General features: G+C 45.7%; 1 pseudogene; it reads left to right on the top strand.

Annotated features, from left to right (window-relative positions):
• Positions 1-2984: 2984 nt before the first annotated feature.
• Positions 2985-15342, top strand: LOC139582329 (piggyBac transposable element-derived protein 4-like; annotated as a pseudogene).
• The last annotated feature ends 235 nt before the right edge of the window (positions 15343-15577 follow it).

The raw sequence follows: 15577 nt of genomic DNA, 5'->3' as shown, positions 1-15577 counted from the left end.
GGCCGCTAAATGTTAGTGGTGGCTGTTTAACAGTCTGATGGCCTTGAGATAGAAGCTGTTTTTCAGTCTCTCGGTCCCTGCTTTGATGCACCTGTACTGACCTCGCCTTCTGGATGATAGCGGGGTGAACAGGCAGTGGCTTGGGTGGTTGTTGTCCTTGATGATCTTTATGGCCTTCCTGTGACATCGGGTGGTGTAGGTGTCCTGGAGGGCAGGTAGTTTGCCCCCGGTGATGCGTTCTGCAGACCTCACTACCCTCTGGAGAGCCTTACGGTTGTGGGCGGAGCAGTTGCCGTACCAGGCGGTGATACAGCCCGACAGGATGCTCTCGATTGTGCATCTGTAGAAGTTTGTGAGTGCTTTTGGTGACAAGCCGAATTTCTTCAGCCTCCTGAGGTTGAAGAGGCGCTGCTGCGCCTTCTTCACAACGCTGTCTGTGTGGGTGGACCAATTCAGTTTGTCCGTGATGTGTACACCGAGGAACTTAAAACTTTCCACCTTCTCCACTACTGACCCGTCGATGTGGATAGGGGGGTGCTCCCTCTGCTGTTTCCTGAAGTCCACAATCATCTCCTTTGTTTTGTTGACGTTGAGTGTGAGGTTATTTTCCTGACACCACACTCCGAGGGCCCTCACCTCCTCCCTGTAGGCCGTCTCGTCGTTGTTGGTAATCAAGCCTACCACTGTAGTGTCATCCGCAAACTTGATGATTGAGTTGGAGGCGTGCATGGCCACGCAGTCGTGGGTGAACAGGGAGTACAGGAGAGGGCTCAGAACGCACCCTTGTGGGGCCCCAGTGTTGAGGATCAGCGGGGTGGAGATGTTGTTACCTACCCTCACCACCTGGGGGCGGCCCGTCAGGAAGTCCAGGACCCAGTTGCACAGGGCGGGGTCGAGACCCAGGGTCTCGAGCTTGATGACGAGTTTGGAGGGTACTATGGTGTTAAATGCTGAGCTGTAATCGATGAACAGCATTCTCACATGGGTATTCCTCTTGTCCAGATGCGTTAGGGCAGTGTGCAGTGTGGTTGCGATTGCGTCGTCTGTGGACCTATTGGGTCGGTAAGCAAATTAGAGTGGGTCTAGGGTGTCCGGTAGGGTGGAGGTGATATGGTCCTTGACTAGTCTCTCAAAGCACTTCATGATGACGGAAGTGAGTGCTACGGGGCGGTAGTCGTTTAGCTCAGTTACCTTAGCTTTCTTGGGAACAGGAACAATGGTGGCCCTCTTGAAGCATGTGGGAACAGCAGACTGGGATAAGGATTGATTGAATATGTCCGTAAACACACCAGCCAGCTGGTCTGCGCATGCTCTGAGGACGCGGCTGGGAATGCCGTCTGGGCCTGCAGCCTTGCGAGGGTTAACACGTTTAAATGTTTTACTCACCTCGGCTGCAGTGAAGGAGAGCCCGCAGGTTTTGGTAGGGGGCCGTGTCAGTGGCACTGTATTGTCCTCAAAGCGGGCAAAAAAGTTGTTTAGCCTGTCTGGGAGCAAGACATCCTGGTCCGCGACGGGGCTGGTTTTCTTTTTGTAATCCGTGATTGACTGTAGACCCTGCCACATACCTCTTGTGTCTGAGCTGTTGAATTGCGACTCGATTTTGTCTCTGTACTGGGACTTAGCCTGTTTGATTGCCTTGCGGAGAGAATAGCTACACTGTTTGTATTCGGTCATGCTTCCGGTCACCTTGCCCTGGTTAAAAGCAGTGGTTCGCGCTTTCAGTTTCACGCGAATGCTGCCGTCAATCCACGGTTTCTGGTTTGGGAATGTTTTAATCGTTGCTGTGGGTACGACATCGTCAATGCACTTCCTAATGAACTCGCTCACCGAATCAGCATATTCGTCAATATTGTTGTTGGACGCAATGCGGAACATATTCCAATCCGCGTGATCGAAGCAGTCTTGAAGCGTGGATTCAAATTGGTCGGACCAGCGTTGAACAGACCTGAGCGCGGGAGCTTGTTGTTTTAGTTTCTGTTTGTAGGCTGGAATCAACAAAATGGAGTCGTGGTCAGCTTTTCCGAAAGGGGGGCGGGGGAGGGCCTTATATGCGTCGCGGAAATTAGTATAACAATGATCTAGGGTTTTTCCAGCCCTGGTAGCACAATCGATATGCTGATAGAATTTAGGGAGTTTTGTTTTTAGATTAGCCTTGTTAAAATCCCCAGCTACGATGAATGCAGCCTCAGGGTGTGTGGTTTCCAGTTTACAAAGAGTCAGATAAAGTTCGTTCAGGGCCATCGATGTGTCTGCTTGGGGGGGAATATATACGGCTGTGATTATGATTGAAGAGAATTCCCTTGGTAGATAATGCGGTCGACATTTGATTGTGAGGAGTTCTAGATCAGGTGAACAGAATGACTTGAGTTCCTGTGTGTTGTTATGATGATCACACCACGTCTCGTTAATCATAAGGCATACCCCCCCGCCCCTCTTCTTACCGGAAAGATGTTTGTTTCTGTCGGCGCGATGCATGAAGAAACCAGCTGGCTGCACCGACTCCGTTAGCGTCTCTTGAGTTAGCCATGTTTCCGTGAAGCAGAGCACGTTGCAATCCCTGATGTCTCTCTGGAATGCTACCCGTGCTCGGATTTCATCAACCTTATTGTCAAGAGACTGGACATTGGCGAGTAGTATGCTAGGGAGTGGAGCGCGATGTGCCCGTCTCCGAAGCCTGACCACGAGACCGCCTCGTTTGCCCCTTTTACGGCGTCGCACAGGGTCGCCGGCTGGGATCAGATCCATTGTATTGGGTGGAAGGCAAAACACTGGATCCGTTTCGGGAAAGTCATATTCCTGGTAGGAACGATGATGAGTTGACGTTAATCGTATATTCAGTAGTTCCTCCCGACTGTATGTAATGAAACCTAAGATTACCTGGGGTACCGATGTAAGAAATAACACATAAAAAAACAAAATACTGCATATTTTCCAAGGAACGCGAAGCGAGGCGGCCATCTCTTTTCGGCGCCGGAAGTTCCGGAATGGGGAAGGGGTGCGGGAAGGGGTGCGTTTATCCTGGGACACACCCGAGCCCAGGTGTGTCCCATTTCGCTGACGACCCTCCCGGCTCCACCCACCGTCATCCTATTAAGGAAAACAAGAGCAAAGAGAAAGAATTCGGCAGACAGAGTGGGAGGGTCGTCACACCAGAAAAAGAACCCCACACCTTCACGGTTGGAACCACACATGGAGATCATTCGTTCATCTACCCTGCGTCTCACAAAGGCGGTTGGAACCAAAAATCTCAAATGTGGACTCATCAGGCAAAAGGACAGATTAATACCAGTGCTCGTGTTTCTCGGCCCAAGTAAGTCTCTTCTTCTTATTGGTGTCCTTTAGTAGTGGTTTCTTTGCAGCAATTCGACCAAGAAGGCCTGATTCACACAGTCTTCTCTGAACAGTTGATATTGAGATGTGTCTGTTACTTGAACTCTGTGAAGAATTTATTTGGGCTGCAATTTCTGAGGCTGGCAACTCTAATGAACTTATCCTCTGCAGCAGAGGTAACTCTGGGTCTTCCTTTCCTGTGGTGGTCCTCATCAGAGACAGTTTCATCAAAGTTCTTGACATTTTCCGGATTGACTGACCTTTATGTCTTCTATTAATGATGGACTGTCATTTCTCTCTGCTTATTTGAGCTGTTCTTGCCATAATATAGATTTGGTCTCATACCAAATAGGGCTATCTTCTGGTTACCACCCCTACCTTGTCACAACATAACTGATTGGCTCAAACACATTAAGAATGAAAGAAATTACACAAATTAACTTTTAACAAGGCAGAACTGTTAATTGAAATGCATTCCAGGTGACTACCTTATGACGCTGGTTGAGTGAATGCCAAGAGTGTGCAAAGCTGTCGTCAAGGCAAAGGATGGCTACTTTGAAGAATCTCAAATATAAAATATATTTTGATATATTTTTACACTTTTTTGGTCACTATGTGATTCCATATGTGTTATTTCATAGTTTTGATGTCTTCACTATTATTCTACATTGGGAAAATAGTACAAATAAAGAAAAAACATTGAATGAGTAGGTGTGTCCAAACTTTTGAATGGTACTGTGTGTGTATGTGTGTGTGTGTGTGTGTGTGTGTGTGTGTGTGTGTGTGTGTGTGTGTGTGTGTGTGTGTGTGTGTGTGTGTGTGTGTGTGTGTGTGTGTGTGTGTGTGTGTGTGTGTGTGTGTGTGTGTGTGTGTGTGTGTGTGTGTGTGTGTGTGTGTGTGTGTGTGTGTGTGTGTGTGTGTGTGTGTGTGTGTGTGTGTGTGTGTGTGTGTGTGTGTGTATTCATCTATGCTATCCAGTACACATTGTCTCACTCTCCTATGATTCTAACATTGTGCCCCCTACTAGTTAAAAATCTGCATTAAGATGCTGTATCAGACCTCCCCTCCCAGTCTGAAGCATGCCTGATGCATCTCTACTGCTGTGAAGCCTTCCAGAGCCTAGTGTGTACAACTATAAGTCATTAGTGTAGCAGGGAACCCTCCACACATCTCAGAGAAGAGCAGGTTTTACTACCCCATGTCTGTTGGGGTACACACACACATGCACAAGTACACACACACACACACACACACACACACACACACACACACACACACACACACACACACACACACACACACACACACACACACACACACACACACACACACACACACACACACACACACACACACACACACACACACACACACACACACACACACACACACACACACACACACACACACACACACACACACACACACACACACACACACACACACACACACACACACACACACACACACACACACACACACACACACACACACACACACACACACACACACACACACACACACACACACACACACACACACACACACACACACACACACACACACACACACACACACACACACACACACACACACACACACACACAGTGGCATGGTGGGCCTGCTCCTCTCCTCTCTCTGCAGTGGGTCCCAGTGTGATGCGCCATAATGACCTGTCAGAAAGGCTGCCTGATGCCAGCGTCTAAACCCGGCCTCTGAACAGAGATAATCCTATAGGGCCTATCCTCACTTAATGAATTGTAACAGCAGACAGTACTATACGGCCCAAGGCCCCTGATAGCAGCCTTATAATCTATTCTCCCTTCTCGTATCATAACTGACAGGAATATAGGCCCACTAAAAGACCCATCTTGAACATGCAGCTTTGAGAGAATATTCTGTGATAGTTGTTGGTGTTTGTGGAACAGTTTGTGGAAGTAATGCATTTCGGTACGGGCAGAGTATGACACCATAGCTATATTAATTTTCCACTCTAGTCTTACGCTGTAATAACTCAGGACTTGGTCACAGTGTTTGACTCTTGGCAGATGACAGTCAATCTCGTTGATGGCTTTATGTGCCTTTTTCCTAAGTCTTCATGATGACATCTGTCATATGGTTTAACAATAGCTCTCAGACATGTCAGAAGCCTTTTCACACACCACTAACACACACACACACTGACGACCACAGAAAAGCTATTATTTCTCAATATTCCTCTACAGTCCAATAATGAAGTTGTCACTTTTTAGAGGCGAGCATACGTAAGGGGGTGTGGGATGTGTGTGTGTGTGTCGGGAGGGGGGGATTAAAGAGACACGTATGGATTAGAGAGGGGGGAGGTGATCTCTGGCATCCGCACCTCTCTTCACTCAACCCCATTTGTCATGGTGAATAATATAGCCGTCAGCCATGACAGTTAGAGCCATTATTGTCAGTTAAACCCCAGAATGAATGGAGAGGAGCGGCATTGTCTGGAGGATTGACAGGAGGTCCCATGATACACAACAATGTCGAAACCGAGCCCAATCCTGTCTTTGTCGCTGTCTCTCTCTCTCCATCTCTCAGTCTCCCTCTCCCCATCTCTATATGTCCCTCTCTTTCCCTCCCCTCTCTCTTTCTCTCTCTCTCGGGGGGGGGGGGAGTATTCTTCCTGCGGTCTACCACTCAACGGTGACAGGCTACGACAGCATCTGCTTGCTGTGGCACCTGTGTGGCACCGTGCCACTTCTCACAACAATGACTCGTCTAATAGGGACCTTCAGAGCATGTAGAGACTCCTGAAAACACACTGCATGATCTGTCATTACAATAGATGGTTTTGGTTGTTGAGTAGGAGTTTACAGTTATTATTTGTAGGCCATACTCTAAACTTTACTGTGCGAACTCAGAAACAGCTGATGTTTACGAATATTAAACATCACATAATTTATACGGTTTACTGTAATACTGCCTTGTGAGTTCAATAACACAGCCCCTCAGATATACAGTGCATTTGGAAAGTATTCAGACCCCTTCCCTTTTTCCACATTTTGTACTGTTGCAGCCTTATTCTAAAATGGATTAAATATATATATATATATTTTATCATTCTACACACAATACCGCATAATGACAAAGCGAAAACAGATTTCTATAAATGTTGGCAAATGTAATAAAATACCTTATTTGCATTTATACAGTATTCAGACCCTTTGCTATGAGACTTCAAATTGAGCTCAGGTGGATCCTGTTTCCATTGATCATCCTTGAGATATTTCTACAATTTGATTGGAGTCCACCTGTGGTAAATTCAATTGATTGGACATGATTTGGAAAGGCACACACCTGTCTATATAAGGTCCGAAAGTTGTCAGTGCATGTCAGAGCAAGAATCAAGCCATGAGGTCGAAGGATTGTGTCGAGGCACAGATCTGGGGAAGGGTACCAAAAACATTCTGCGACATTGAAGGTCCTCAAGAACACATTGGCCTCCAACATTCTTAAATGGAAGTAATTTGGAACCACCAAGACTCTTCCTAGAGCTAGCCGCCCGTCCAAACTGAGCAATCGGGGGAGAAGGGCCTTGGTCAGGGAGGTGACCAAGAACCCGATGGTCACACAGAGCTCCAGAGTTCCTCTGTGGAGATGGGAGAACCTTCCAGAAGGACAACTATCTCTGCAGCACTCCACCAATCAGGCCTTTATGGAAGAGTGGCCAGACGGAAGCCATTTCTCAGTAAATGACAGCCCGGTTGGAGTTTGCCAATAGGCACCTAAAGGACTCTTAGACCATGAAAACAAAATTCTGTGGTCGGATGAAACCAATATTAAACTCTTTGGCCTGAATGCCAAGCGTCACGTCTGGAGGAAACCTACGGTGAAGCATAGTGGTGGCAGCATCATGCTGTGGGGATGTTGTTCAGTGGCAGGGACTGGGAGACTTGTCAGGATAGAGGGAAAGATGAACAGAGCAAAGTACAGAGAGATCCTTAATGAAAACCTGCTCAGGACCTCAGACTGGGGCGAAGGTTCACCTTCCATCACGACAATAACCCTAAGCACACATCCAAGACAACGCAGGAGTGGCTTCGAGACAAGTTTCCTTGAGTGGCCCAGCCGGAGACCCGGACTTGAACCCAATCGAACATCTCTGGAGAGACCTGAAAATAGCTGTGCAGCGATGCTCCCCATCCAACCTGACAGAGCTTGAAAGGATCTGCAAAGAAGAATGGGAGAAACTCCCCAAATACAGGGAAAAACTCCCCAAATACAGGTGTGCCAAGCTTGTAGCATCATACCCAAAAAGACTCAATGCTGTAATCCCTGCTAAAGGTGCTTCAACAAAGTACTGAGTAAAGGGTCTGAATACTTATGTAAATGTGATATTTTATTTTTTTGCAAAAATGTGTAAAAACATTTTTTTGCTTTGGCATTAGGGGGTATTGTGTGTAGATTGATGTGGGGAAAACACAATTGAATACATTTTAGGATAAGGCTGTAACGTAACAAAATGTGGAAGAAGTCAAGGGGTCTTAGTACTTTATGAATATACTATAGGTCTCCTCCAGTAACGGTATAATACCATCCCATAACACAGCCCCTCACATATTACTGTAGGTCTTCTACAGTAACGGTATAATACCATCCCATAACACAGCCCCTCACATATTACTGTAGGTCTTCTACAGTAACGGTATAATACCATCCCATAACACAGCCCCTCACATATTACTGTAGGTCTTCTACAGTAACGGTATAATACCATCCCATAACACAGCCCCTCAGATATTACTGTAGGTCTCCTACAGTAACGGTATAATACCATCCCATAACACAGCCCCTCACATATTACTGTAGGTCTTCTACAGTAACGGTATAATACCGTTCCATAACACAGCCCCTCACATATTACTGTAGGTCTTCTACAGTAACGGTATAATACCATCCCATAACACAGCCCCTCAGATATTACTGTAGGTCTCCTACAGTAACGGTATAATACCATCCCATAACACAGCCCCTCACATATTACTGTAGGTCTTCTACAGTAACGGTATAATACCATCCCATAACACAGCCCCTCAGATATTACTGTAGGTCTTCTACAGTAACGGTATAATACCGTTCCATAACACAGCCCCTCAGATATTACTGTAGGTCTCCTACAGTAACGGTATAATACCATCCCATAACACAGCCCCTCACATATTACTGTAGGTCTTCTACAGTAACGGTATAATACCGTTCCATAACACAGCCCCTCACATATTACTGTAGGTCTCCTACAGTAACGGTATAATACCGTTCCATAACACAGCCCCTCACATATTACTGTAGGTCTCCTACAGTAACGGTATAATACCGTTCCATAACACAGCCCCTCACATATTACTGTAGGTCTCCTACAGTAACGGTATAATACCGTTCCATAACACAGCCCCTCAGATATTACTGTAGGTCTCCTACAGTAACGGTATAATACCATCCCATAACACAGCCCCTCAGATATTACTGTAGGTCTCCTACAGTAACGGTATAATACCATCCCATAACACAGCCCCTCAGATATTACTGTAGGTCTTCTACAGTAACGGTATAATACCGTTCCATAACACAGCCCCTCAGATATTACTGTAGGTCTCCTACAGTAACGGTATAATACCATCCCATAACACAGCCCCTCACATATTACTGTAGGTCTTCTACAGTAACGGTATAATACCGTTCCATAACACAGCCCCTCAGATATTACTGTAGGTCTTCTACAGTAACGGTATAATACCGTTCCATAACACAGCCCCTCAGATATTACTGTAGGTCTCCTACAGTAACGGTATAATACCATCCCATAACACAGCCCCTCACATATTACTGTAGGTCTCCTACAGTAACGGTATAATACCGTTCCATAACACAGCCCCTCAGATATTACTGTAGGTCTCCTACAGTAACGGTATAATACCATCCCATAACACAGCCCCTCACATATTACTGTAGGTCTTCTACAGTAACGGTATAATACCGTTCCATAACACAGCCCCTCAGATATTACTGTAGGTCTCCTACAGTAACGGTATAATACCATCCCATAACACAGCCCCTCAGATATTACTGTAGGTCTCCTACAGTAACGGTATAATACCATCCCATAACACAGCCCCTCAGATATTACTGTAGGTCTCCTACAGTAACAGTATAGTCAGTGTTATTGTTTTTTCATTTCAACTTTCCCTCCAGTCCTTAGCCTTCAGTGGGAGGCCATGTCGGTTTCACCTGAGTGCAGTTGTGGCACTCACCATTTGGGCCCCGTGTTGGGGGCTCACAAGCAGCAGATTGCTGAGTGAAACACCCCTCCCCCCCAAACCTCAAGAGGGACACTCTCCCAAGGTCACTCTCCCATGCCACCTCCTCTTCCTCCTCCCCTCCGCCTCCTTCTCTCATCGCCCGTCGCCGTGAAATCAGGCATCTGTATGGCCGAGTCGTTCCGCAGTGTTTGCTCTGAGTGGCAAGCTCCATATGAGACTCGCGCACACACGCAACGATGCTGTGCTGCATATGAGGTGAAACAGCAAAGGTGAAATTCAGCATGACATTCCACTTTGTCGTCATGGCAACCCAGGCCCTGATGAAAAGCTGAAAAACAATAAAACATCCTTAGGAGAAAAATAAAAAAAATAAAGGTCTGAAAGGGAGATAGGAGAGGAAGAAAATAAATCAGTGCCGCGGCTGACAACCGACGAAGACGTTGCACCTTTGGGGAATTGAGAGGAATATGTTTCCGGACCGAAGGAACGAGGGGGAAAGTAGTTGGACATTTTCTCCCGTCTAACATTTGATGACTCCTACCAAGCAAGCAGAGGAAGGACACTGGAGCCATTTTAGAGAAGTACCTCTCTCTCTGCCTGAACATATTGCACCTGTTCAATAATTGAATGGCCACTCTGTGGCTGGGTCCTGAGCCGCAGTGAAAGCTGTACCTACCGATTAGAGCCTGGCTTGTCACTGGAGCAGGTCAGACTCTTAGACCTGCCATTCTGCTGAAAGATGCCTTCGGCCACATTATGGGGGAAATGTCATTACCTCATTGTACACATGTCAGTTCTGCAGTGGTGCATCTCTCTCTCTGTGTGTGTGTGTGTGTGTGTGTGTGTGTGTGTGTGTGTGTGTGTGTGTGTGTGTGTGTGTGTGTGTGTGTGTGTGTGTGTGTGTGTGTGTGTGTGTGTGTGTGTGTGTGTGTGTGTGTGTGTGTGTGTGTGTGTGTGTGTGTGTGTGTGTGTGTGTGTGTGTGTGTGTGTGTGTGTAGACTGTGAAGAGTGTGTGTAGTGTAAGCGCACAGTAGCATTGCATTAGGCCCCACTGCGCAGAGCAGGAGGACCCCGTTCACAAACTCTGGAGTATAAACAGACTCTTATCACCAGATCCTGGGGTGAGATCACCCTGCCACTCTGTCAGTAACTAACAGTCACACACACACACACACACTCTCTCTCTGGCTCGATAGGCCTCCTTTCTATGTTTCCTTTCCTTTCTGACCACTGATTTGAAAGGACTTGACATATGAGATTGAAATGTCAGAAAACTCTTGTTGTTTCATCTATTGATGGCTATAAGGGTAAAGAAACTAGAATAGATGCTTAACGCTCTTATGGAAGCTGTACATACATTGCTGTTCATCTGTATGGAGACAGAACTTGCATATTATGTCTCGTTCACAGAGTTCCACCCTCAATTCGTTTATTAGAGAAGACATTCTCAATCTCTTCCCGGCAGGATATGTAATGACATCACTTGAACCAGCTTGGCCCGCTTGGTTTGACGGTTTGGTACTGCGTTATAGTTTTCTCAATTCTCAACTGTCTCATTCATATTTGATATTTGACGTCGGATTGCTTTGTACACACGGGGCAACCCTTTGCTAGAAGCTCCAAAGTCCTGGATCTCCTATTCATACTAGGAAAGACCATCTCTTTTCCTAGAACTCAAAGTCCTGTGCTTCCCAGGCAAAAATCTGTGATAGAGCTGACCATCTTATCTCCACTGGGGGACAGTGTTGATGCAGATATGATCTTGGTGGTTCCTCGCCCCCTTTGGTTAAAACATTGTTTTAACCAAAGCTCTGGGTTTGTAATTTGGGGTTACACTTTCTTAAACTGCAGTTTGTTACCGAGAACCATTACAGTGGCAAGGTCTCCCTTTTCCCAGGCCTGGTTTGGTCGGGGTGAAGGGCATGAAGAGAGCAGAAGGAAGGACAGTGTGAGGGAGTGTGTGTACTGGGGGCCTGGGAACCATCAGGCTGTCTTTCTTTCCCTCACTACTCTGCCAGTATAACTCAACACATCTATTCCTACATCAGTAAACAGTTTATTTCAAGATGGACTGTGTTTATGGTGTTAATGTCTGTTCTCAGTTCCAGGCATAGATATGCAAATTACTGTGGAGTTATTAATCTGAGTATCACAGGGATTATGCAAATAACTGAGACTGCGAGAGGAGAGAGAGGAAAAAGAGGGAGAGCGAGAGCGGAGGGAGAGAGGGGGGTGAGAAAAGAGAGCAAGGGAGGCAAAGAGATGGACAGAGAGAGAAGGGGAAAGAGAGGAAGAGGTACAGAGATGAATAGATAAAGATGGAGAAAGAGAGAGTGATTGAGAGAGACACAGAGAGAAAGAAGGAGAGTGAAGAGAAGGAGTTTGGTCATCTCCCCAGCATTGATAACACACAACAACACCATGTCATTGTTAAAGAGTATGACAACAGTCTGAAGTGAAACATGGGGCACTGTTACCGGGTGACTCAAAGTATCGTCATCCTCTTCAGTCTTGACACCTGTTTGAGATGTTCAGTACTAAAACAGTTGGGGCCCCCAAAGTGGATGTGGTCTCATCTGACGGATGTAACCAGGCTACCCAGAACTGTAGATCTGTCTTCCTGTCACAACAACCCTTTCCTATGGGTCCAAACACTGTGCTGTCTATCAGGGAATAAATACTGTGAGAAAAACAATCAACACTCTACCGTATCAGCGGGTCCATGGAAACAAAAGAAATGGTTCATAATAATCCATCCACCTGACAGGTGTGGCATATCAAGAAGCTGATTACACAGCATGATCATTACACAGGTGCACCTTGTGCTGGGGACAATAAAAGGCCACTCTAGAATGTGCAGTTTTGTCAAACAACACAATGCCACAGATGTCTTAACCCTTGTGTTGTCTTAAGGGTAAAACATTACCCGCCACTATGTTTAACAGCAGAGAAAACCCCCTAAATTATATTTTTTCAACTTAAAATTGGATTACTTTTCCTAGAGTGACCCAACATTAGAAAAAGTGAAACATCACCTATGTTCATATTTCCATGAACGCTGTACACCGCCAGGGTACAACCATTGTTTTAGGATTATTTTTGACCCGGCAATTATAAAATCATTTATACACCAGAAAAACCACAAAGACACACACACACACACACAATAAGAAATTGAGATTGTGTGCTACTTATTGAACTCAGACAAAACTAAAACTTTATTGTGCATGTGCAGCATCTCCCCTCCACGACCCCACACATGACTCAAGTTCACAGACAAAATAATAACAATTTCAGACAAAGTAAAAATGTATTGAAAGCATTGTTTACTAATGAGGAATGCAGTCAGAGGTGTCATGACGTGCCCTGGGGAGGATCATAGCCCCCCACCCCCTCTCTCGCTCCACAGTTTTATGACTTTACGACAGGTCATAAATACCTGGTAGAAACTGCCATGCAGTATTGAGGGAGAGAGTCTACCAGAACAAAGAGCTTATCTTAGTTCAAAACTCCTAATCCCCAAAATGGGAGAACTAAACAATATTTATACTTTTGAAAATGTGGAAATGGTCCGTGGACACTTAAGGGACAGTCATGTCGAGTGTGTTTCATTTGGTGATCTCATGAAGGACATTTCCCAGCTGTCAGGTTTACATCTAAATATTGTGAAACGTATGTGATTAAACATGAAACTATTTGTGAAAATATGTAATGTGATGTTAACCTTCTAAATGAGAGTCTATAAACAATTTTCCCGTGGTGCCCCGACTTCCTAGTTAATTCAAGTTTACATGATTAGTTTAATCACGTAATAATAATAACACATAGAGAATTGATTTGATAAAATAACAGTCTTCACATTTAATGATAGTCACAGACACAACAGAGGCTATGAAGGTGCTGCACACGGCAGTCCCCCCAGTTCTCTCTTTGCTGAAGCCATGAGTGCACGTTTCAGTGCCCAACAGGTCATAAAATCAGATTATTTCAGATGTCCAGGAGGAACAAGAGAACAATGATTTAGAAGAGGACTTCCTAGTGGAGGTATCTGAAGAAGAAGATGGGGAGAAATACAACCCAGAGCACGATGCATCATCTTCAGATGAAGAAGAAATCCCCCAAGCTGAAAGAGAGACATTTTTGTCAAAGAACAGAAAAATAACATGGTCCTTGTCACTATATGACAACCAGGGCAGGATCGCAGTACAAAATGTCATAAGGATGACCCCATGGCCCACAAGACATGCAGTTGCCCATGCCCAGGGCATCGCCTCAACATTCTACATGTTCATTACAAAAAAATAATCTTTGAGATTACAAATTTGGAGGGTTTCCGTAAATATGGAGACAACAGGAAAAGGATGGATGAGATTGACCTGCATGCCTACATATGGCTGCTAATCTTAGCGGGTGTGTATAGGTCCCGAGGCGAGTCTACATGTAGTCTCTGGGCTGGAGAGAGTGGAAGGGCTATTTTCCGTGCCAAGATGCCACTGAAAGTCTTTCACACTTTCTCAAGAATGCCACGATTTGATAACCGTGAGTCAAGACCTGCAAGACGTGTGAGAGACAAACTGGCGGCCATAAGAGAGGTCTGGGAGAAGTGGGTGGAGCGTCTGCCGTACCTCTACAACCCTGGGCCTGAAGTCACAGTGGATGAGCAACTGGTTCCATTCAGAGGTACATTTTTATGTTCATATCTGTAATGTAAGTGATTTACACTGTTAATGTCATTATGTATTGCTTTAATATCATTGATTTATGTGATTGTTTTCTGTGACACTGATACTAATTACTGATAGTAATCTCTTTTTGTCAAAAGGTCGCTGTCCTTTCCAGCAGTATATGCCCAGCAAGCCAGCAAAGTATGGTATCAAGATATGGATGGCCTGTGACACACTATCCAGCTACGCTTGGAAGATGCAAATCTACACAGGGAAACCGACCAGTGGAGGCCCGGAGAAGAACCAGGGGATGTGGGTTGTGCTTGATGTGACAGATGGACTGAGGGGGCACAATGTCACGTGTGACCATTTCTTCACCTCTTATGAACTCAGCCAGCAGCTCCTGAAGAGGAAGATCACCATGGTTGGCACAGTTAGAAAGAACAAGCCTGAGCTCCACCCTGCACTCCATGCAACAAGGGGGAGAGAGGCCTTCTCATCAAAGTTTGCCTTCACCACCACTCTAGTTTCTTACCTCCCAAAGTGGAACAAGAATGTGGTCCCCCTGAGCACACCGTACAAAACGGCTGAGATCAGTGATCGTGAGGACAGGAAGCCAGCCATCATCCTGGACTACAACCACAACAAAGGAGGCGTGGACAACCTGGACAAGGGGATTGGAACTTACAGCTGCAGGATGATAACTGCCCGCTGGCCCCTGGTCATCTTCCATAACATCATTAATGTGTCCTCATACAATGCCTTCATGATATGGAACAAGATTAACCCTACCTGGATGCCTGATAAGCGGAACAAGAAGACGGTGTTCCTTGAGCAGCTGGGAAATGCACTTGTAACCCCACACATTCAAAGAAGGGAGCGCCTCCCCCGCACAGCAGTCTCTGCAGTGCTTGTGAAAGCTGTTCAGGGGGCTGAATCTTGTCCTGATCACCTGAGGATGCAGCTGGGTCAGGCAAGAGGAGGAGATACCAATTCTGCCCCCCAAAGAAGGACTGTAAAACAATAATATGTGCTGCACATGTGAGAAATACATCTGCAAAGTCCATGCACACACACTTGCATACTGTCCTACATGTGCTAATTAGAGTTGATTGATTTATGTTCTTCACGTTTTTGTTTTGTATCTATTATCTTATTTCATTCTTATTTATTGTTGTTGTTTATACACCTTGTGGGTGGGGGCAATGGTTAAAAAATGGGAGAAGACCAGTATTTTGTAGCAGAATTCCTCATTGTACAGTATATAAGAATATATCACTATGTACCCCAAAAAGG

This window comes from Salvelinus alpinus, chromosome 8 (assembly GCF_045679555.1).
Source record: "Salvelinus alpinus chromosome 8, SLU_Salpinus.1, whole genome shotgun sequence".
Classification (NCBI taxonomy): domain Eukaryota; kingdom Metazoa; phylum Chordata; class Actinopteri; order Salmoniformes; family Salmonidae; genus Salvelinus; species Salvelinus alpinus.
This window is presented reverse-complemented; position numbering and strand designations above follow the sequence as displayed.